Source organism: Alligator mississippiensis, chromosome 12, assembly GCF_030867095.1.
Source record: "Alligator mississippiensis isolate rAllMis1 chromosome 12, rAllMis1, whole genome shotgun sequence".
NCBI lineage: Eukaryota > Metazoa > Chordata > Crocodylia > Alligatoridae > Alligator > Alligator mississippiensis.
The window spans coordinates 66,300,210-66,308,889 of NC_081835.1; the positions used below are offsets into that span (position 1 = coordinate 66,300,210).

General features: G+C 52.7%; 1 long non-coding RNA gene across 1 annotated transcript; it reads right to left on the reverse strand.

The window, feature by feature from the left end:
- LOC132244493 (uncharacterized) lies at positions 1 to 8,113 on the reverse strand. Its single transcript, XR_009455964.1, has 2 exons — positions 7,508 to 8,113; positions 1 to 696 (listed from the first exon to the last, which is right to left on the reverse strand). It is a non-coding gene; the product is annotated as an uncharacterized LOC132244493 (long non-coding RNA).
- Positions 8,114 to 8,680: the final 567 nt, after the last annotated feature.

An 8,680-nucleotide genomic window follows, 5' to 3' on the forward strand; every position in this document is an offset into this window, starting at 1 on the left:
TTCACTGTAATTCATTTTTATTTTTATAAAGTGCAGGGTCCTGGGCAGTCGCCCGGTTTGCCCTCCCCTAAGACTGCTACCGGCGCCACCTCTTCACGGCTTGGCGCCCGCATCGGCAGCTCCACCAGCACAAGGTTTAGGTCTCGCTGAAAATGCCTCTGGCTTCCCCTTCCCAGGTGATTATTTGCCCAGAGATGAGGTGACTGCAGGGGCGTTTGGGGGCCAACTTTGTTTGGCTTCTTCACACGTCGGACATGGCCCACCCCAGAGAGGACTGAAGTCACGAGCGCACTTGGAGGCCTGGGTGTTGGGCAGCCGTAAGAAAGCAACGTGAGCAGGAGCTGGCCCTCGCTCGCGGTGCCAGCGGACGTGCCAGCCAGGCTGCCAGGATCGGACATGGAGAAGAAAACGAGACCTGAGCTTCAGTCGTGACCCACAGCATGTCAGCCGCTCGAGGACCGAAAGCCTTCCTCCACCCGACGTTCAAGTCAACCCCCTCAGTCCTAACCACCTCCCCCGGCCCCAACAAGCGGGACCGCCATGCCAGCCAGCAATGGGAGAATGGGACGTGAGTCCACGTCGTCCCAGTTTGTTTTCAGTGGAGTTTTATTTGCCTTCATTGGGTTCGAGTCATGCCAGGCTTATAATTGTCCCATTCTTGTCGTCTCAAATGTGCTGTTCTGCAAGTCGGAGGATCTGGGGAGCAGAGTGAAAAAAATCAGCTAAAGGCTGTACACAACGGGTACGATCTGAAAGGAAAATATTTGTTTGCACTTGTGTGGGCTGAGTCTGGGCAAACTGTGTGGGGAATGCACAAAGGGCCATGAGAAAAGTCCCTTGTTGTAGCTCTGGGCTGTCTGTACCACCTAGACCTAGGGTGACCGTCATCGAGGACAGTCCCATTGTCCTCTGTCCCCTACCGATACGAAACCCGACGCCTTTATGTCCTCTATTTCCCTCTTGAAGAGACAAACGGAGGGCATAAAGGCATCGTGTTTCTATCGATTGAAGACAGACGAGCAGAAACCTGGTCTAGTTAATAATGGTACTGAAATAATGGAAAGCCCTCGATGACGGCCACCCTAATTGCATCCTAGACCAATGAAGGTCTAAGAAAAGATACCGGATGGACCCGAAGAACCGTGTGTGTTGTATCTAGGGTGGCCGTCATAGAGGACAGCCCGGTTGTCCTCTGTCCTCTAGTGATACGAAACCCAGCGCCTTTATGTCCTCTATTTCCCTCTTGAAGAGAAAAATAGAGGACATAAAGATTTCATAGATTTCATAGACATTCGGGCTGGAAGGGACCTCAAATGATCATCGAGTCCAGCCCCCTGCCCCAGGGCCAGGAAGTCAGCTGGGGTCACAGGATCCCAGCAAGATAAACATCCAAATTTCTCTTGAAGGCGTTCAAAGCAGGTGCTTTGGGTTTCGTATCACCAGAGGACAGAGTAGCAGAAAACCGGCATGCCCTCTATGATGGCCACCCTACCTAGACCCCAATGTCTTTGTCATTGTTCCTGAAGACAGGACACGCAACCAGAGAGTCTTGTCCTGCGTGTCTGCAGCCTCGTGGCAGCTGCCTCTCAAGCCCTGGGAGAAAGATTTCATCCTGAATATGGGACCTGGGCATCACCTCTGCTTATGCATCCTCAGCCCTCTTCATCCTCAGCCTTCTTCATCCGCTCCCAGTTTGGCAGGGCTTTGTGCTTGCTGCAGTGTCAGCGAGCCTCCTAAATGCTGGTGCTGGAAGCAGCCAAGGGATTTGCTCACATAGCCGTGTCCTCCTGGAGAAATGTTGGCACCCGTTGGAAAGCTCAAGCTTTCTTCTCAGCACAGTAGCACATTTTCAGACTCAAATCCCTTTTCAGAATAAATGTAATGGGGAGGAAATGACAACTAGTGCTCCAGGCAAGGAGAGAGAGAAAAGGGAAGGAAAATAAACCAAAAATAAGAGTGTCATTGAAATCAAATCATTTTTCATCCCCAAGACAGACTGTTATTAGCAAGTCCAAGAAAGAGCTTCCAGTTTGCCATCCCTGGGGACAGCCAGCTGGGAACTTGGGTATTTTCTGAGAACTGGATGATCACACGCTCCCCAGCTTGGCTGGAAAGGACAGGAGATGAGTTGAGTCTCCGCTCTTCGGCGGTGGAAGTCCCGGCAGGGCTGCCGAGAAGAGAGCCAAGCTCATGGCACAGCTTCCTTTTAAAACTTTTGCACAAAGTCGTTTCACCCTTTCTAAACATCTAGCCCCAAAGCTTCAGAGAAAGCAGGGACACCAAAGAGGGAAAGGAAGTATTTAGAAGGGGCTAAGTTAGAAGCTCTGGGGTGAAATTATTTAAAGAAAAATGTATAGGGTTATAAGGTGATAGGTCTTAATATCGGAAGCCTTTCCCTCTGGGTCCTATGCCCATTGCTGTCACAAGCACCAGCGAGGCTCTGTGAACGTGGTCGGTGGACAATAGAGCCTTTCCTTCGCTGCAGACGGGAGCCGTTGCATGAGAGGAACCGTCGCAGCCAGTTTGGGCTGGGCATTCCTGGGAAGCCCCTAGCACCCCGGAGCCACTTACAGTGAGTTAATCCTGCATGGTGCCCACCATGTTGAAGGAACAGCTTCAGGTTCTCATGGTGTGTATTGCAAACTGCAGGCAAAGGACTGCACAGTAGCTGCCGAACTGCTGGATCCAAATTCCAGTCCCAGGCTTCTCGTAATAGGCAAACTTTGACCCTTCCCACATCTATTTCCATCATATATTTTTTTCCATGTGATCTAAGTGCAATTAAAACCACAAATAGCCTAAACAACTTCTTTGTGTAGCTGCCTCTTGTGGTTATTTCAGATCTAATTTGACATTTCTCACTGCACTACTGGGAAATTTCATCCAATGACAGCTGCTGAAGGTGCCCATGAAGTGCACCGAGTACATATATCCTAGCCACCCCCTCTCATCGTGTCAGGGCCCCTGGCATGCGGATGAAGACCTCCTACCTCCCTGGCCTTAGACCCACCTGTTCCCATCACCCACACACGCTACTCATGGCATTTCTCTGGTCTCGTATCAACCCCCAAAGTGCTCACAGGGGAACGACTGGGTGAAAACGAAAAGGGGAAACAGGATAAACCGTAGGACGAGATGTATTACATAATCACCACCAGCACCTGGCTCTACATGTGCGGAGGACGCTTGAAGGGGCCTAATAGGAAGCCTGTCGTCACTACTACAGTGTATGAGAGATACCGGATTTACCCAGGGAACCTTGTCTGGCATCCTGACCTGGCCGATGTGGGAGGGGATGGTTGTAGAGTGGTTTTTCATCTCTGATAGCCGTGGCTCTGATGGGGTACCCAGACTGTGTTTGGCTGATGCCCCACACCTCCAGTGTGTAGGAGTACTTTGAGATGTTATCCTTGGCTTGCAGCTCAAGTGAGTTTGCAGGCCTTGGCCTCCCTCTTGGAGCCCCATGTCCCAACAAAACCACAAACTCAAAGGCAAAACCAGTAGCTGGCCCCACCTCGTCTCGCACTGGGACTGGGCCTCTGCTCGGTTTCTGAAGCTGTAACGAGACCAGCAGCCCTCGCTGTGTGCTTCCTTAGAAGAGGCTTTGCATTTTCCCACTGTTCAGACCTCTCCTTCAGACTGTGCACGTACAAGTCCTAGCACACGGAGACTGGCGCGCACCTCCTCATCCTCCCGAGCGCTCGCTCACTTCTTCCTCTCGCTCTGTCTAGCTGGGCAGCAAAGTGCAAAACCCTGCTTTGAGGGTCTGGCAGCTCATTTTACTGCAGGGGGCTGTTCCCTGGGATCACTCAGATTCCCAGCCTGCCTTGTTCGAAATGACTCCGCTGCTTTGAAGATAACACACTCCTTGCAAGAGCCCAGAGATTTATACGGGATGTTATTAGAAACCAGCACAGATCATATTTTCCACCCCACATGGGTCAAAGTGAAAGGACACTGATTGACTCCAGCCTGGCAGTTTGGCAAACTCAGGTATACAGGGTATATATCAGAAAGTGGTTTGAACAGGTGAGGACTAACTCACCGATAACCTTCAAGTGTCCTACTCCAGTTCTGGGTGGAAGGCTGTCGGGTATCTGAGTTAGGCGTGGGGACATTTTGTGAGCGGTGAGAGCGCTCTTAACCCAGAAGTGCTAGGGGGAGGCTGTGCAGTCATGGCTTGGATGCACATGGGGCCATTTTCCATTGCACATTCTTCGCCTCCTTTGTGTGGGGTCCAAGGGAATCAGGGAGCAAGAAGAAAGCAAAACTCCACTCCTGGCCCATCCTTTGTATCCCATCCTACCCGAGACACCCAGGGTGTCAGCAGTATGGTAGGGCCTGAACAGCCAGGAGTAAGCGGATGGCTTTAAACGATACAGCATCGTGCGGGGCTAATTTGAGTGTTCTTGGAGGATGCGGAGGCATGAGTTGTCCACAGTCAGCTGCAGTATTTAAAAAAAGATCCATATTTCCCCAAATTGTCAATGGCTTTGTTTAAGCTGGGATCTGCTTTCAGCCCTTAGAAGCCAGAAGGTCATTTAGACAGATGCCACATAAACGCTGCATAGGATTTTGGTGAGCCTTTCTCCGCGTGACCCACGGGTTCACCTCTGCAGGGCACAGAGAGAGCTGTACCATTCTTTACTCCTCTCCTTGTTGTGTGTTGTACAAGGTCATGGCCATGTGTGCTGCCCCTGCCGTTTCCCCAAGGCAGTTCTCCCATGGGGAGACCTGTCCCTCGGACTCCAGGCAGGCCGACACCTGAGGGTTTCCTGAAATGCCGAAAACAACAGCACAATTTTGTGGCAATGGGGGACGGCATTCACACTCTCCCCCTTGCTTGTTCTTGGGCCTTTTGACTAGGTCCTTGCTTCACTAGCAGCAAGCGAGACTAGGGGGTATCACGTACCATGTCTGCCACGGGTCTGGGGAGTATCTGAAGCCTAAGACTGACAGGTCCGAGGGGAAGGATGCTTGCCTGGTGGTAGAGCCGCACACACGGTCTTAAACAATTCAGCTCGGCTCAGTCGAAATTTGGAACTTGACTATGGGGCTTTGCCCAAGCGAAGTCAGAACTGATTTGGTCCTTGAAATGAAATTAAAAACAATTTACACACACACACACACACACACACACACACACACATATATCTATATCTATATATATATATATATATATCTATATCTATCTGTATATATATATACACACACACACATATATACATATAGATAGATAGATATATTAATATAGAGATATATGTATAGATATATATAGATATAGATATATATAGTAATATATATATATATAGATATATAAAGTTCTATATATAGTTATATATATAATCCTCTATCATCAGCTTTCCATCACACATCTTCAACCTCGTTAAGAAACCCGTGCACCCAATACAAGTCCTGCCTGAGTGGAAAGGAGCTGTCCTTGCAGCAGAGTGAGTGGCACAGCCTGTTTGCATCTAGTCTCCTGACACTCCAGAGAGCATTTATTAGGGGCTTCTCAGCAGTCAGGAGCCAGCGCTGCTGAAGCCGTGATAAAGAGCAGCGGCGGAGCAGGGCTGGTTTCGGGTGTGGGCACTATGAACCCAGTCCAGCTCATTGGCTGTCTCTGTTCTTCGTGCTACGCGGCCTGCTGAATGCCCAGCAGTAGCAGTTACTTTGGCTCCTGATTGACAAAACACCAGCACTGAGCAAAAACAAAGGGCTTTTGTCTCCCAGCTGGGTTATTGTGTAGGGCTCTGTGAGCTTCCAAGACCCCCCACCGCTGCAGGCCTTTTTCCCAAACTAAAGTCATCCTGATTCTCTTTGCTCAGGATTACGTGTCAGGGAATTACACCCAACCAATTGGATCCATGGAAATGCCTTTAAAATCCTGCTCTGATGCTTCCCACCCACAGGCTCGGAGGAAGGTGGGCCGCTGGTGGGAGCACTGCTCTGTGCTGTGTCTGCAGAGACAGAAGTGCCCCTCTGCCCCTTTTATTTCTGGTTTTTTGCACCGATCTTTCTATCTGACTCGCACATGGGGCTGGGAACTGCAGCCCAAATGCAGCTTAGCACAGTGGGTAGCCCGCCACCCGATGCGGAGAGGCAGGACCAGGTCCTTGTGCTGGGATCTGTGGTTTCTGCCACTGCCCCGCCTGCTCCTGGGGGGCTCTGAGCAGGCAGGCGAGCGCACCGCCGTCTCCAGGTTGAGCTGCAAGGTGCTTTCAAAGACCCGACAGCCCAAGCCAGCCCGAGGAGGGGAGGGGAATGGCGGGGTGCATGCTTCGCTCCCCTTTCTGGTGCTAGGCAGAGGTGGCTTCGAAACAGGGCCACCTCTTCGACACCACAGCACCGCGAGGAGCCAGGGAAAAGGGTCCGCCTGGCTTTAAGAAGGGAGTTCTCCCTCTCGAGTGCGCCAGTGTTTCTGATGAAGCCCAGACACGTGCTTCCTTTTTTGGGCTTACATAATTCCTGATCATAAAACGATTAAAAGATTAAGATCATTTGCTCAAGAAACAAGCACCACTGAAGCTTGTGACTTTGACATTAAGGGGATTGCAAAGGCCTCTGTCCTGAAATGTCCATATAGCTGGAATAGAAAATCCAGATGCAAAAGGGACTGAAGCTACCTCTCCTCTACAGTGACCCTGAGCGTGCCCTGTCAACCCTGCTCGCACGCTGGGCAGCACGCTGGCCTGGCCAGGCTTCTAGGTGGGGAGTTTGCTTGCAGACTGCTTGCACCTACAATGCAATGCAATGTGATGCCATGTATCTTTGCAGTCTGTGTCCTTCCACCCCAGATACTAGGATCACAGCTTCAGATTTAAAGGCCAGAAGGGACTATTGTAACCACCTAGTCAAACCTCCTGCATAATCCAGGCCTTTGGGCTACTCTGAACTAACTCCTGGTGGCCCTAGAGCAATGGTTCTCAACCATTTAGACTCAAGACATCCCTCGCTGGACTTGAGGCACTCCTCAGAAAATGCCAGCTCTTAGCTGTTACTCAGTTTTGGCTATGGGGAAAAGAAAAAGAACAATTCTTCTATTACAAAGAACTCAGAAAGGCTACAACAAGCCCCAGAAGGTTTTGGTGCCACAGATTCCTAATTGAAATCTCCGGGTTTATCTTGTGAACATGTGTAGGTGTTTGCACATCTAGCAGTGCTAATATTGAGCAGCACCCCAGGGCACCCTTAAAAGGCTCTCGAGTGCTGCAGCACCCTAGTCAAGAATCGGTGCCCTGGAGTATCCTGGCTGGACAACCATCCCGTCTAGACCATTTGCCAGTGATGAAGAATCCACCTTGGAGAGGTATTCCAGTGATCAGCTGCTCTCAGCCCTTAAACATTTACCCCTTTTTTAATTTTCCTAGTGCATCCCGCCATGGGTTCTCGTTACCCTTCTGTCTGCCAGCCCGCTTCCCCCGCCGCAGGCCAGAGCCGTTCGTGCATGCAGACCACGGCCGCAATGCCAGTGAGAGAGTTAAACCCGAGGCCGGCTCGTCCCTACCTGCAGCTGCGTGAGGAATGTGCAGTGCAGCCGCAGAGCAAGCCCTCCCCTCCAAAACACAGCCGCGTGGCTCTGCTCCCACTCCCAGGCACTCGCACTCGCTGACTGGAATGACCTTACCCCAGGCTGCCTTTGATCCCAGCGGAGGAGGCGCTCCCAGAGGGAGGACAGGCGTAACGCGAACAGGCACGGGAGGCCGGAGTCACGAGGGAAACCCTGTGAGCAGAGCTAAGAGGGTGGGTGCTCAGCGATGGGGGAGATTTGAGAGACTTAGCACTTGGGGGCCATGTCTGGCATGGGGAACCCCCACGGCTCGGGGGTGTCCCTCTCCACTGCAAAGGAGCTGCCCCTTGGCCGTGCTCCACCAGCTCCCGTGCCCTGCAGAGCTGCAGAGAGCTGGACCCCTTCCCTCCGGTCTGCAGCGCTGACCCAAGGAGCAGAGCCCGGGCATCCCCCAGGCCTGGCACCCTCACCCGTCCTCCCACGTGAAGGGGCAGAGAGGCCAGGCACCTGGTCACCCCTTGCAGCACAACCCTCCTGGCCACCTCGCCCTGCAGGACCCTGTCCACAGGCCGTCCCTGGCCGCGGCGAAGGGCACACGCCGCTCGAAGGAGCCCCGGCTTGTTCTGACAAAAAGGGGAGAAGCGAGTGGCTTAGGAACAGCCTAATCCTTGGCTGCGGGCCAGGCTAGCCTGTCGAGCTAGTCATAAAGCTGCAATTCTCCCTCCACCCTCCGTCTGCTGCTTTCTCAATGATTTGTTGCTCTGGATTGTTCTCAGCCGCTTTGCTGGGCCGGGAGCCACCAGGCTTCGTTATCAGTCCAGCTAATCAGGCAGGTTTGAGCCACTGGCCTTTGTCTTCCCCGCTGCGTGCTGGTGGCCGTGCCACCTTGGGAGCACCGTCACCCCAGCTCTCGTTTTGGACTGGACCAGCACCTGCTCCGGAGAAGCCAGGCACCCCCAGGATGCAACGTCTCGGCGTGGGGCAGCGGTGGCTGCCGGGGTGCGCCGGAGTGACGGCGTCCACGGTACCTTCCCCGTGTACGCAGCTCCCCCGCGGCATGGGAGAAGGGAGAAGCCTCTGGTCCCCCCATTTTTCTGACCCCAGCACAGCCCTCCTTGGCCAGGTGAGACACTCGCTCCCAGTGGAGGTGTCCGGGGGAGGAGGGGGATA